At 42.2% G+C, this 16,034-nt stretch overlaps 1 pseudogene; it reads left to right on the top strand.

The window, feature by feature from the left end:
* The first annotated feature begins 4,599 nt into the window (after positions 1-4,599).
* LOC132502905 (large ribosomal subunit protein eL31-like) lies at positions 4,600-4,998 on the top strand (annotated as a pseudogene).
* The last annotated feature ends 11,036 nt before the right edge of the window (positions 4,999-16,034 follow it).

The following is a 16,034-nucleotide window of genomic DNA, read 5'->3' as shown; positions in this document are numbered from 1 at the left end:
CTTACTGGGTCATCTTAAGTAAGCCCTTATTATTGTAACTTCTGTTTTTGAGATGAGAAGAGTAAGGCACAGAGCCAGTGGCTGTGGATGGAAATACTTTGTAAAATCATGCTTTCTATATGAATACTATTACTACCTCAAGAATGTTGAGGACTATGTCTAGTAGTAGTTCTATTTACATAATAGACTATTAAATCACACAATCTAAGCTTATTAAGATCAGCCTCGGGACTTCCCTGGTGGCGCAATGGTTAAGAATCCGCCTGCCAATGCAGGGGACACAGATTTGAGCCCTGGTCCGGGAAGATCTCACATGCCACGGAGCAACTAAGCCTGTGCACCACAACTACTGAGCCTGTGCTCTAGAGCCCACGAGCCACAACTACTGAGCCCCGTGCCACAACTACTGAAGCCTGCACTCCTAGAACCTGTGCTCCGCAACAAGAGAAGACACCGCAATGAGAGGACCGTGCACCGCAATGAAGAGCAGCCCCCGTTCGCTGCAACTAGAGAAAGCCCGCGCACAGCAGTGAAGACCCAACACGGCCAAAAATAAAATTAATTAATTAATTATATATATATATATATATATATATATATATATATATATATGCTAAAAAAAGAAAAGAAAACATTATTTAAAAAAAAATCAGCCTCAACACAAGTGACCATGAGACAGTTTCTCAGTGCAGCTCTTCCCTGCCTCAATATACGTCTTGGAAATACTATCAGAATCAAAGCAAAACAGATAGGGGCTTCTCTGGTAGCGCAGTGGTTGAGAGTCCGCCTGCCGATGCAGGGGACACGGGTTTGTGCCCCGGTCCGGGAAGATCCCACATGCCGCGGAGCGGCTGGGCCCGTGAGCCATGGCCACTGAGCCTGCGCGTCCGGAGCCTGTGCTCTGCAACGGGAGAGGCCACAACACTGAGAGGCCCACGTAACGCAAAAAACAAACAAACAAACAAAAAACAGATCCGAAGTGTTTTGGCAGAAGGATACTAGAAGTGTGTTTGGGGTGTGAACGAATGGGTGTGTTTATATGTAAAAAATTGTTTCAACGCACCTTGCCGGAAGCCAACCTCATCTCTTACCAGCCTCACTTCTGCAGTTGGTTTTGCTCCCAGTGCACAGTACTTCCTTTCAGACTCTCATTCTGAATGAACATGATGACGATGCATATTTAGTCCCGGACGTTGCTAACCAGCACAGCAAAAATAAATCTGAATACTTTATTCACATTTTGTAATAATCAGGGTGTAAATTGACAGTGGCTCATTTAGGAGGTTGTGCTCATTGTACTTTACTCAAGTTCCCTTTTTATGTATGATCTGTTTATTCCGTTCTTATTTATGGAAGTGGATATTATGTCCGAGTGTTACGGGTGATACAGAGATTCTGATTCTATAACTCGCCGTAAGTGTTATACTGCCCAGCCCTTTGGATGCGAGTAATAAAGGTTAGGTTTCTCCTTTGGCCAGAATCCCAACACAACTGTGCTATCTATGCTGGAGCCACCGCAGCTGATGTCCTAACAGCTCACTGAGGAGGTCAAAGATGGTTTTCTAAAAAATGCCTGCTCTGACAATGACGCTCGCATCTCAGAGCTACCATTGTTTGCCCTCCTGTCAACCACTCACATAGCTAAGAACTCAAGCGAAAAAGAAAAGCCTCTATTTTAAAAGTTTTATTGAAAATATTCAAGATTTCCTGCTTATTTTAGGGACAGTGAAAGAAATCCAGTGTTTTATCCATGTCAGGTCCCTACCAGATTATAAACAGTTGAGAGGAGGGTCCACTTGCTGAAAGGTGCCTTGAGAGAGAAACTCCCACTTCTCGGATTTGAAGAGGAAGGCCCCTCATCTCTTAAGTCTCCCTTGAGGTGTCACAGCCAGTGGGGGCATCACAGCCTCCCACTCCAGGCTCTTTCTAGCTTCCACAGCCTCCTCCTCACCCAGTTTATCAGGCAGCAGGACTGGCTGCTCTACCCAACTCCAGAGCTTTTCCCTTTGTTTTAAAATTGCCCTTGAATTCAGCTCCCTTCCACTCCCTTTTCCCCACACAGTGTCTTTACACCTTTGGTGCCCAAACCTTGAAGGTAATTACAAAGACAGGCATCTGTAAACACAGAACGATGCCCACATTCATGGGAATAACAGCAATCTCAAAAAACAATCATGATGGTAAATTTTAATCAGTGACTCTGAGAAACTTCCCAAGCGAGAAAGATTTGTGTCCCAGTCTTGCTCCACCCTCATTTCATGTCTTTTTTTTTTTTTAATTTTACATTTTCGTTATTTAGTTAGTTAGTTATTTATTGGCCAGCCCGAGAGGCATGAGGGATCTTAGTTCCCTGACCAGGGATCGAACCCATGCCCCCTGCAGTGGAAGCGTGGAATCTTACCCACTGGACTGCCAGAGAGGTCCCCCTCATTTCAGGTCTTAGTTCCAGCTCTAAGTGTTTGCAACAGTCTCCTTCCTGAACTATATCACATTCATGCAACTTTTTCCCCCCCACCTTGTATGTGAGCCTGGCCATTTCTTTCCCTGTTAAAGAATCTACAGCCCTGACCTCTTTATATAACGTCAACCCAACTAGAGCAGGAACCTGCCTTTATCTAAAACTCTGGCCATGCAGAGCCGGCAGTCCGTGAACAGCAGTTGACAGGCTGATCCAAAGCAAATCCCTCATGTACTCCTCAGGAAAGGGAGGAAGGCAAACCCATTGCCAGCCCACGACGGTCACGATGGAAAGATGTGCAAATCCAGGCTGGCCCTTCAAGCTGATGGGGCTGCTGAGAACTGAGTGAATAAAGTGAAATGGAAGGTAAACGGATGCAATCAAATTATTACAAGGAGGGCTTCCCTGGTGGTGCAGTGGTTGAGAGTCTGCCTGCTGATGCAGGGGACACAGGTTCATGCCCCGGTCCAGGAGGATCCCACATGCCGCAGAGAGGCTAGGCCCATGAGCCATGGCCGCTGAGCCTGCGCGTCCGGAGCCTGTGCTCCGCAATGGGAGAGACCACAACAGTGAGAGGCCCGCTTACCGCAAAAAAAAAAAAAAAAAAAAAAAAAAAATTATTACAAGGAGGGAACAGGCAAGGTTGCTTTAAAGAGACGAAAAATAAGCATTTCTATACCCTCCACAATCATGGGGGTTGAAAATGTTAGTATTTTTTCTCATCTTTTCTCTTTGGTGTAGATCCATCTTTTGATGCATATGGATTTTGTTGTGATTTTCTTCGTTTTTACCACCTGTGTTCCAGATGTCTGTCAACTTTATCATTTTGCTGCTTTGCTTGAAGATTTCAAAACAGACCTCAATTTTGAAACTCTTCTGTGGCATATTTCTCCTGTATTTGAGAAGATGTGTTTGATTTAGAAAATACAAAGACATTGCCCTACTTTCTTTGCATTGGGGCTAAATTGGAAGTAGGCAGCAAAATGGCTTACCTCCTGACTAGTGGAAGAGGTACTCACCACAGCCATCTGCTGACTGCGGAGAAGTGGCAGCCGGGATGGTGCAGGTGAGGCCAAGTGCATGTCCCCAGCCTTTGTGCTTCATTATGTCACAGAGGCCAGGAATGACAAGAGGATAAGGAAATCTGTAGCCTCAGTTTAAAACAGAGTCCAGATAGAGTCCATACCGTATTGAGAAATCAATTCAGTACATGTGTGTGTTCTACACGTGCACAGGTGTATTCATGCCAACATAAATGCATCAAACGTCTCTGGCAAGACATACAGGAAGTTGGTTGCTGTAGAGGTGGGAATTTGGAAGCCATGGGCCAGGGGTAAGAGGGAGACCTAATTTCACTGTAAACACTTTCTTCTTAAAATTTGGAAGTTGTGCTTGTATTTCCCATTAAAAATTAAAACATTGGTTAATCATCATAACAAAAGAATATATTCCACGAGACTGGGAACACCTAAAAGTAGTCTCCTAAAGCAATTTCTCCCTCTGCATGAGGAATAAAGTCCTACCTGTCACCTCAGTTTGAAGGGAGATTAATGTGGCTTGAATATTTACTATGGTTTTACTGCAGGGATGTTTAAGTGCCAACGATGTGTTACCACGTAGGCAAATGGCCCTTGAATCCAGATAACTGTGCTATGGAAAAGACGGTGGGGATTTGGGTGTTTGTGTCATTTGGGCTTGGATTACAGCTTCCTTCCCCTGTTGCTGGGAGGCCCATGTTCTTGGAAGTAACTGAACTAAGGTTGGAATAGTGGGGATTGAGGAAATGAATGACTTGGAAGAAGATACTGCGGCAGCAGTTTGTGGAGACCCTCTTTCTGCCCCCTGCTCAGACATCCAGGGCAGGTGAAACATCCAGATGCACAGGACCCTTTGGTTGTGCCATCTTGGTTCACTCCTTGCTTCCACCACTAGAGGGCCCTCATCTGTTTCCTGGGACATGGATCTAGGGCTCTCTCCAATTCCTCCCAGGGTCTCCAGCATGATTCCTTCTCTCTCTTTGCAGCCGGCGCAGAACAAATAGACCAGTGAGAGGACAGAATGCAGATGGCATATCTCTCATATAATTTACCTAATCAGGTTGCTTGCTTACTTATTCATTTAATAAACATGTACGGATTCCTTTCCAAGCCGGGCAGGGCAGGATGGCTCCCACAAAGAAGGGTGGTGAGAAGAAGAGGGCCGCTTCACCGTCAACGAGGTGGTGACTAGAGAATGCACCATCAGCATTCACAGGTGCTTCCATGGAATGGGTTTCAGGGAGCGTGCCTCTCGGGCACTCAGAGAAATCTGGAAATTTGCAATGAAGGAGACGGGGACTCCAGATGTACGCATTGACGCCAGGCTCAACAAAGCCATCTGGGCCAAAGGAATAAGGAATGTTCCATACCGTATCCATGGGCTGTTGTCCAGAAAGTATGATGACGATGAAGATTCACCAAACAAACTCTAAACGTTGGTTACCTATGTACCTGTCACCACTTTTCAAAAATCTACAGCTAGTTGATGTAGATGAGAACTGACTGCTGATTGTCCAATAAAGTTATAGAACGGCCAAAACCAAAGCCAAACAAACAATCAAACAAAAATGTATGGAAAACCTACCATAGGCCGAAAACTTGCTCTGGCGATGCAAGACCTCAAGAAGTTTACAATCTAGTGGGAAAGATAGACTATGATTTTTTTTAAAATATATGATTGTGATAGTCTGATGAGTGTTAATGTAACCTAAGGCCAAGGTAACATAGGAGCATCTACCAGGGCATCCAAACCAGACTAGGGGTGGTGCTGATCACACAGGTGACCAAGTTGGGACTGGACGGGCGTGCAGGAGTCTGCCTGTGGGCCCCATGGGAGATGGGGACTGAGTGTGTTATTGCTGGTTGGTGACAGGAGAGTGGCTGCTGTGAGGGGTGTAGGGCATTTCACGATGAGATAATAACATAAAATGAGAAATGACCACAGCTCATCAGGAACTGCAAATTGCCAGCATGGCAGAAACATAAAGTCTGAGACAGGGTAGGGAGTATAAAGGGAAGAGGAAGGGCTTTACACGTCCGGCTAAGGCATTTTTGAAAGGATCAAAGTGGGAGAATGACAAGACTTAACAAGATATGCGTTTTCAAAGATAATTGAAAGCGGTAGAGGGAATGTATTGGGGTGGGAAATGTTAGAGGCGGGAGACCAGTTAAGTGGCTTCTGCGGCATTTCAGCCAAGGGGGGATGAGGTGGTGAAGCGGGTGGGGGGGGGGGCAGTTACAGGAAAAGAGAAGAACAAAGGTGAAACCAACAGCAGGGGCAACTCTGTGACCTTCCTCCCCTGACACAACGGGATTAGGATGTCATTGCAGGTCTACCTGAAAGGAGCTTAGAAGAAATGACCAGACAGTATCCAAGCACGGGTCAGATCAATGTCTAGGTAAGTAAGTAGCTCAAAGTTAACTAAGAGGAGGCAGGTAAGAGATAAAGCCAGCTGGGATGGAGAGTGTAGGGAGAAAGTGCAAGCAGATAGATACCATAGGAACCTGATTTAGTGGGACCCTTGAAGCTGGTGAGTGTTCCAGAAGCCCTAAAGGAACCAATACGGAACACATATGTGGGGGTGGGGAGGGGGCTAGGGTCACTTACTTCCTGGCTTGAGTTGCTGGGTGGGTGGAGATACAGCAGTGAAAGTTCAGGAAGAAAGACTTTTGGGAAGAAGATAATGAGTTCAGTTTTGAGCTTTTTGGATTTTAGGTGCTTGATGGCCATCTGAGCCACATTCACTCTGAAAAGCATCTAGGTAATGCAAGAGATGTGATGGAAGCTAAGAGAAAAGAGTCTCAAGAAAGAAAAAACAATGAAAATGTCCATTGCTTCAATGAAATAAAATAGGTGTCCATCTGATTTGACAAAAGGAAAGTAACCAGTGATCTTAGTGAGAACGTTTTTGGTAGTGTGGTGTTAGAAAGTAGATTACCAGATCACCTCCGCTGAGGACCTAAGGGAGAGAAGAGAAGCTTGTTGCAGTGGGAAGTCAATTTGATGCAATGTTTACCTCCAATCAGGTGACCAACCATCCCTGTTTGCCCAGGACTGAGTGGATTCCAGGATGCTGGACTTTTAGTGCTAAGACTGAGAAAGTCCTTGGGCAAGCAGAACAGATTGGTCACCCTGCCTTCAATCCCACTACCAGAAAGGCTGTCCAAGAGTTCATGAAATAGGCTGAGATAAAATTAAGATGCTTGGGACTTCCCTCGTGGCGCAGTGGTTAAGAATCGGCCTGCCAATGCAGGGGACACGGGTTTGAGCCCTGGTCCGAGAAGATCCCACATGTCGCGGAGCAACTAAGCCCATGCGCCACAACTACTGAGCCCGCATGCCACAACTACTGAAGCCCCCGCACCTACAGCCTGTGCTCTGCAACAAAGAGAAGCCACCTTAATAAGAAGCCCGTGCATCACAACGAAGAGTAGCTCCCTCTCGCCACAACCAGAGAAAGCCCGCGTGCAGCAATGAAGACCCAATGCAGCCAAATATAAATAAATAAATTTATTGAAAACAAAAAAAATTAAGATGCTTGAGGGAATTCCCTGGTGGTCCAGTGGTTAAGACTCGGCACTTTCACTGCTTTGGGCCCGGGTTCAATCCCTGGCTGGAGAACTAAAATCCCACAAGCCATGTGGGGTGGCCAAAAAAAAAAAAATTTAAGATGCTTGAATCACAAGGTTTACTGAATAAATTTAAAACGCACAGCAAGAAACAAAGGGAAAGGGATGAAGGATGCTATCACCATGAGGATAGGGTGCAAGTTGGGTGTATGAGCCACAGCTCTCTCTCTGTCTGTCTCTGTCTGTCTGTCTCTCATCTTCATTCCCTGCTGCCAGTATGGTCACAAGGTCCAGAGCTGAGGGTGAGCAAGGGGACTCAGCAGACTGAAGATATCTGGAGCCAACACATGCTTACTCTTTCCAAGAGATGGAGGGACAAATAGCTTGGACACAACTGAAACTCACCAATAAGTTGCTGAAAAGCTATGGATTTGTCTGTGTATCTTGGGCAGAGGTTACATGTGACGTGAGGATGATACATGATCTGTGCTTTATTAATGTTTTAGGTTTAAGTGGTCTTTCTATCCCTTCCTATCTACAAGTAGCACTCTGATTTGTTCCATCCTTTTCATCTATGTTTATCAAACATATGCTCTGTTTATATTTATATTTAATTTACAGATTTCTAACTTAGCACATTTGCTATCATTCCTCAACATGTTGTATGAGTTTCATCTGTTATTCTACTTGTTTGTTTCCCTTGTTATTTACAGCACAATTGAATATTCTCAAATAACGTGGTAAAATCATATTATAGAAGTGACAATAGCACCAGTAGACTTTTCATTCTCGAAACTTGGCTGTTGTGAAAAAAGAAAGAAAGAGTATTTACTAGAGGGATTTAGATAATCATAAGAAAAAATTCTTTTAATAAACTGAAGTCATCAAGTCAGAACATAAGGTGTTTCAACCAGAAACATGAGAAGTTAATTGACAAAGCATGATCCTTGGGAGAGTATAAAAGGATGGAATCCAGATCAGGTGGAGAATTGGTGGGAGATCTCATCCTCTTAGACTAGAGGGGAGAAGGAATAATAGTGGACAGGTGTGTTTCCAGTGATGGACTGCGTTTACTATGTATGTCTTAGTTTTCTTTGTGAAGTAGCTTGGCCATTAAACAATTATTTCCAGGCACTGGTTGATTTACAAATATTTACTTTTTTGTTAGGTGTGGTGGCCTTGTAATGCATCAATTTGCCTATGCTGAACTACTTGCCCCAGAATTTCATTTCATGTATATTTTGGGTTATGGTGGGTCCCAAGGGAGATTCTTGTGCGATTTGGAAGGCAGACAGGAAAGGGCAGCTGTTCTGTAGCTCACACACGTTGCTGCCAATGTGCTGACTCACCTCATCAGCATGAAGCAGCAGCGCCACCAGCTCTACTTCCCCTGGACCAGGTGCCTATGTTCAGTTCCATGAGGAAGGGCAATGTCAATCATCAAGGGTTTCAGTCTGTCCTGGGTTCCAGCATGTTCTTGATCTTCCTCAGTTTACATCCATTTTCCCTTCGTAACTCCCCACCATCTAGACTCTAGGCTCCAGTATCAGGTGAGAAGACTTACAGAGATTGTTTAACCAGTCCCAACAAAAGTGTAAGGCCAAACTCCTATAATATAACCTCCGGAGACCATGCTTGAGTTTATGCTAATGACATGACTCAGGACAGGGGCTGTCCAAGCCAGAAAGATCAGCCTTATGATTAGAGGGTTAGGGCTTTGAGCCACATGATATCAACCCAACATTTGACCTCCAGGGAGGGCGAGGAGGGCTGAAGACTGAGTTCAACCACATGGCCAGTGATTCAATCAATCATGCCTACAAAATGAAACCCCAATAAAAGCTTTGCACATGGAAGCTCTGGTGACTTTCCTGGTTGGTAATCCTGTATCAATGAGCCAGGAGGGTGATGCTTCCTAAGGACATGGAAGCTTTGCATTCAAGACCCTCCCGACATTGCCCTGTGTGTCTCCTCATTTGGCTGGTCTTGAGTTGTATCTTTTATCATAAAACTGTAATCATAAGTATAGTGCTTTCCTGGGCTCTGAGTCATTCTAGCAAATTATTGAATCTGAGGGGGTAGTGGAAACCTGTGAATTTGTAGCCAGTGGTCAGGAGCATGGGTGACCTGGGGACCCTGGACCTTATGGCGGGTGTCTGAAGTGAGGGGGTGTCTTGTGAAGGAATGTGCCCTTACACTGTGAAATTTAACCTAAATTCAGGTACTCAGTGTTAGGATTGCACTGCAAAGAGAAAATAATATAGTAACCTTCCATGTGGGCATCACCTAGGTACAACAGTAATCAACTCATGGCCAATCCTGTTTCATCCATAACCTCCACTGTGGGATTACTTTGAAGCAAATCCCTGTTGTGATATTATTTCATCCATAAATATTCAAGTAGATATCTCTAAAAGATAAACCTCTTCTTTCTTGCTAATAACTACCATACCATTAATTTATTTTTAAAAATTGACAGTGATTCCCTAATATCATTGCATACTAATAGTCAGTGTTCAAATTTCCCCTATCATCTCAAACAAATTTTTATATCTGGTTTGTTCAAATCCAAACAAGTCCCCACATTGCATGTTGTCAACAGACCTCTTAATCTCTTTTCATCTGTAGGTCTCCTTCCCTCTCTCTCTCTTTTCTTGCAATTTATTTATAAACGATACTGAGTGTCTTTTCCAGTAGAGTTGTATTCTCAAACTTTAAAGTACACACAAATCACTAGGGGATTTTTTTTTTTTTACTTATATAAATGCGTTTTTAATTTTTTAAGTTTTAAAATTCTTAAATTGGGCCTCCCTGGTGGCGCAGTGGTTGAGAGTCCGCCTGCCGATGCAGGGGATACGGGTTCGTGCCCTGGTCTGGGAGGATCCCATATGCCATGGAGCGGCTGGGCCCGTGAGCCATGGCCGCTGAGCCTGCGCATCCGGAGCCTGTGCTCCGCAACAGGAGAGGCCACAACAGTGAGAGGCCCGCGTACAGCAAAAAAAAAAAAAAAAAAAAATTCTTAAATTAATTTTTATTGGAGTATAGTTGCTTTACAATATTGCGTTAGTTTCTGCTGTACAGCAAAGTGAATCAGTTATACATATACATATATCCCCTCTTTTTTGGATTTCCTTCCCATTTAGGTCACCATAGAGCACTGAGTAGAGTTCCCTGTGCTATACAGTAGGTTCTCATTTGTTATCTATTTTATACATAGTACCAATAGTGTGTATATGTCAATCCCAATCTCCCAATTCATCCCACCCTCTGCCTAGGGCATCTAATTTTAAAAGTAGATTCTGCTTTAGAAAGACAATTTGGGGGCTTCCCTGGTGGTTCAGTGGTTAAGAATCCTTCTGCCAATGCAAGGGACACAGGTTCAAGCCCTGGCCCGGGAAGATCCCACATGCTGCAGAGCAACGTGCGCCACAACTACTGAGCCTGCACTCTAGAGCCTGCAAGCCATAACTGCTGAGCCAGCGTGCCACAACTACTGAAGTCTGCACACCTAGAGCCCATGCTCCGCAACGAGAGAAGCCACCGCAATGAGAAGCCCGTGCACCGCAACGAAGAGTAGCCCCCGCTCACCACAACTAGAGAAAGCCTGCACAGCAATGACGACCCAACGCAGCCAAAAATAAAAACAAACAAATAAATAAATAAATGTATTTTTTAAAAAAAGAAAATTTTGTGTGGGGTCCAAGATTCTGCATTTTCAGCAAGCCCTCAGGTGAATTGGATGCTGCTGGTCCGTGAACCACACTCAGACTAGCAAACTCTGGAGCTCTCTACAGTCTGGATTTTGATGATTGCATCCCCATGATGTCATAACCATGCTTCTCTGTCCCCTCTCAACTGGTGGTCAGACCATCTGGATGAAGGGGAAGCCCCTTTGTGTGTAAAGCGACCTGTTGTGTAACTTCTAATGCTCCTTCAAAAATGTATACTTAAGCAATCTGAAAGTTTTCCAGTAGTATTTTTCTCACCCTCCCAACCCTTTTCTATGTTCTCTCCCATTTAAGGTTTATGCCCAGTGTATTCCAATGGCACTCAGTAAAAATACTTTTTAGGGAAAGGAGGGAATATATCCAGTGGTTGTAAAGTTGGAGGACATACCAACATGACATGGAAGACAGCCTAGATTAGGCGGAAGACAAGAAGAGAAGCAGCTGCAAGACTGACTTGGTTAGAAGTAAGGGCTCTTGGATAAGAGAATGAGGCTGGGTGAGGCTGGCTGATAAGAGTGGGGCAGAAGTTGTGAAGATCCGTTGCACACAGCCATTCTCAAAAATCAGTCCAAAATCCCAGAAGCACATGGGGGCTTGCTAAAAATAGTTTCCTGTTCTGACACATCAAATCAGAATCTCTGGAGAAAGAGCCTTGGAATATGCTTGGCAGGCACCCTCTGGAGACTCTGATGTAGAGTGGGTCTAGAAACCACTGAACTATATCAGATGCCACACATTGCTGTATGTGTGTGTGTGTGTATATATATATATATATATATATATATATATATATATATATATTTTTTTTTTTTTTTTTTGCCATCTTTCTTGCCAGTGAATGCTCTGAAGTACTCATTGACCAAATGCTAGGTAGCCCTAAGATAAAATATCATCTAGTGCTTTCATTCTTGGTGGGCACGTGACAGTCTGATTACATGATGTTTCATTTAATGGCTGAGACATTAAAACCAGTGGTTAAGAACTCCAACGAATTTAAACTCTGAAAAGTGTGGTGTTTACACTCCTATACGTGGCACCATTCACATATCAATTATGCTGGATTTTCAGATTGATTAGATGACCATAGAGTTGCCAGGCTCTGAAGGCATTGGACTTCAGACAAGAAAAATGGAAATTTTGTAAATTATTTACAAGTTTCACTACTCTGTTTTCAGCCAGACCTCACCAAAAAGAGAAAAAAAGTAAAAACAGAGGAACCTTTGAGCACAATGGCGAGAGTTCGCTGGGCTATCATGGGCTTGACCTTCCTGTCTCATTGGCTTGGCTGTCTCACACAGCTCTGGTTGGCAGCAACTTGGCTTGGTTGTGAATATTATCCTTATATGGGCTGAGTCATCCAGAGAGCAAACATGGACTTTCAAGGATTTGAGGGACCCTCCTTGTTAGAATGTTCACATTAGTTCCTCTTTCAGCTACACATGACAACCACACATGCTGCTTCATCCTCTGCCAGTAAGATTCCTTTTCCTCTTTCCTTGGCCTGGCCACTCGTCACTTCCTTCTAATCTTGCCTGTTTCTTTTCCTTTGTCACATCTGGCCCTCACACCAGTTTAGCCTGCTTCTAATCATGTGTTTATTGGCATTCCCAAGCATTTTCAGAAAACATGTAGTGTTTCTGCTGCATTAGAACACTGAGGTTACAGGAGGAATTGAATTGAGGATGTTGATTTTTTTCAGTACAATTACTCTTCAGTTAGCGGATCCAGTAACACCAGTGAATTTTAAAGCCTGAACAAGTTTTACAGATGCTCTGAAAAGTACTAACTGTTTTCCCCTTGAGCCCAGATGACATTTGGGCAGAAATGGAATGCCAACTTTTGTCAGTATTCTAAGGCGATAACATGTAGGGCGGTGACTCTGGTGTCATATTCCCACCTCCTTACCCACTGGGAAGTCATAGAGTACATTCCACGGCCAAGTTGAAATGTTTTCTGAATGATTCACTCTATCCTCTCCCGTTGGGTCAAACATCAAGAGTAAGAGGAAGGACTCAAATCAGACTCCTTAGGTTCGAATCTCAGAAATCACTACTGTACCATTTTCCATAAAACTGTAAACCTCTTTAAGCCTCATTTTTATCATCTATAAAATGGGGATAATATTAGCACCCACTTTGTAAGGATGTTGTGAGCATTGATTATTATAATCCATGGTAAGCACTTAGCATAGCATCAGTATAAGTACTCAAGACACTTCAGTCACTAATATTTCTCTAAGGTTTGTTGATAAATATTCTGCCTCATAGCACAATATTATCATGAATTATAATGTCATTTTTGGAAAAAATTTGTTGTCAAGAATGTGATCACTGTGATAAGAGAAGACTAAAAACAGAATCAATGAATCAAATTAAACATTTCATGACTTTTGATATTATTTAGTCCAATATGTTCCTTGTTAATACATCTTCTAGCCTTTTGAGCACATAGACTGGCATCGTAGGTTGGTCTTGCAACAACTGCCGTGTGTCAGAAAAAAGACTAAGTCATATTATCCTGATATGAGTTGCCACCTACGATCATCACAGGAGAATTTCAGAAAGTCGGCTAATTTTAATCTTCTACTTAAAAAGAAAGTATCACAACAGCAAGTATTTGTTTGATTCAAACTCTGATTCTATGTATCCCAAATCATTGAGTGAGGAAAATGTCTTATAAATTTAAAGTAATAAAATGCACGTGATAAAAGATTCACAGGGTAAATAAGGATGTAAAAGCAGAAGGAAAATTTTCCCTACCCCTGCCTCCTTTCCACTCCCAGGGGGAATTAAGACTGACAATTATTTGTTTATCTTCCCAAATGTTTTGTAATGCACATTCTGGTTTATATTCTGGAAGCTCTGTAGTTCAGTCTGGCCTCAGTGTTCTGACAAATTCTGCTATTTGGCTTCATCTTTGGCTGAACAGTCAAATGCCAACCTACTGTCAGTCCTGGCATGCTTAGTCTTGTGCGTGATCAATTATCATCTACATCAGGGGGTCTGCAATTTACCACCTTCAAGCCAAGTCTGGCTTCTTCTCTGTTTTTATAAATAAAGTTTTATTGCAACCTATCACACCCATTTGTTTAGGTAATTGTCCATAGCTGCTTTTAAACTAGGTGGCAGAGTTGAGTAGTTGCAATAGAAACTGGCCTGCAAAGCCTAAAATACTTCCTGTCCGGCCATTTATGGAAAATGTTGTCCATCTATGATTAGGCTATCACCATAGCTAACTAATCAGCATAAGACCATCCATCCACACAAGGCAAGTCATTGATTGTTGTCATCTGAACAATCACTTTAAACATAGGTGCATTCTAGATGTAATTTAGAGAGAACTGTCACCCCAAGTGTTCTATGTTGAAATTCTTTCAGTTAAAGTATAAGTTTGAATTTACCATTGCAAAAGAAAAATGTTGAAATAACTAATGTAAAAACCGTTAAGTTTGTGAACAAAAGCCATCATTTAGAATTTTCAAATAGTTAAGTAAATGAGACAATAGATCATCAGTGCAAATACTAAGACAGAGTTCGATAACTTTAGGAAAGATTAAAAAGTCCTTTTTGAGTTCACAAATGTTTATTTAAAAATTAAGTATCAATACAAGGACAGCAATGGAGATTAGAGTATCAAAATTCTAGTATCTGTAGACTTGTTTGAAGTGAATGAACAAAATAACCCTGAAGAATTTTAATTATTTGTTATTTAATTCCAATTGGGCCTTGATTGTTTCAAGAAAAAAAAATTCATTTGGGAATTCCTCACATCATCTAAAAATGAATCAAATGCAGAATGTTGGCTTTGTTATCAGTTCAGACTTTCCAAAGAAGAAAAACTCCAAAATCACATGTAACAATAGCCATATATATTTAGACATAAGAAAGAGTGTATACAAGTATAAGAAAAAGGAGGGACCCCAAATTTTGTTCTCACTCTTCTAATTCAACAGGGCAGACTCCATAGATGAACCCTGAGACCATTATGCTCAGTGAAATAAGCCAGCCACAAAAAGACAAATACTGTATTATTTCATTTATATGATGAAGTCCCTAGAGTAGAGATATTCACAGAGATGGGAAGTAGAACCGTGGTTGCCAGGGGCTGTGAGGAAAGAGGATTGGGATGTTATTGTTTAATCAGTTACAGAGTTTCAGTTTTACAAGATGATAAAATTCTGGAGATGGATAGTGGTGATGGTTGCCCAACAATGTGAATGTACTTAAGGCCACTGAACTGTATCCTTACACAAATGGCTAAGCTAGTAAACTTTATGTTATGTGTGTTTTACCACCATTTTAAAAAGATTCTATGAGACTACTTTAAGAAGACAATCCTTTACAGCTTTGAGTCTATTGAACTCAAAAACTTAAACAGAAGCTTGTTGAAATAACTCCTATTCATTGCCAACCATTTTCAATAAGTGAAGTAAAAAGATTCTGGAAAGTTGACCAATCTATGAATCTTAGGCACAAAGTTCCTTCTAGAAAACGTGTTACTGAAAAATGACTTCCTGAATTGTATTCTACTGTGATGAAAAAAGGAAGGAAGGAGGGGAGGGAAGGAAAGATGTCGTTAAAGATGCCGGTTGAAAGAACTATTTACCTGTTGGAAATGTGCAATACAATGACCACAGGAGCTGCTCACCAGCTGACCGTGCTGTGGAACCACTGTTCATGTACCAAGATGGCAAGCTTTAAAGATGTGATTAGTACAGTTTTTAACAATATTTGAAGTTATAAAAATAAGTCTGGAATGAAGTTCATTCTATGATGGTATAATCTGTTCCAGTCTTAGTTTTAACTGAATACTGATTTTTAATAGCCCTCCTTTTGGAATTCAGCCAAACTATGAAATTGGTGTTGAAACATATATAAAATCATGTGTATTTTTAAAATGTACATGAGTGAGACCAAAGTATTCATGCTATATTTATTTTTTAATGAGTCATATGCCTTGGATATCCTTCCGTATCAGGATATACCACCCCGAGGTATTTATCCAAGAGAAATAAATCCTGTGTCCACACCAGACTTGTAAACCGACATTCACAGCACCATTTGTAATAGCTCCAAACTGGAAACACCAGCCAGTGACTAGCAACAGGTGAATGGCTAAACAACGTGTATAGCATTTGTACAATGGAACACAAATCAACAATTAAAAAAATGAATGAACTATTGATACAAATAAGAACATAGATGAATCTCAAAATATTTATACAAAGTTAAAGAAGCCAGA

This window comes from Mesoplodon densirostris, chromosome 15 (assembly GCF_025265405.1).
Source record: "Mesoplodon densirostris isolate mMesDen1 chromosome 15, mMesDen1 primary haplotype, whole genome shotgun sequence".
Lineage (NCBI taxonomy): Eukaryota > Metazoa > Chordata > Mammalia > Artiodactyla > Ziphiidae > Mesoplodon > Mesoplodon densirostris.
The sequence above is the reverse complement of the archived record's forward strand: the minus strand, read 5'-3'. Positions and strand labels throughout refer to the sequence as shown.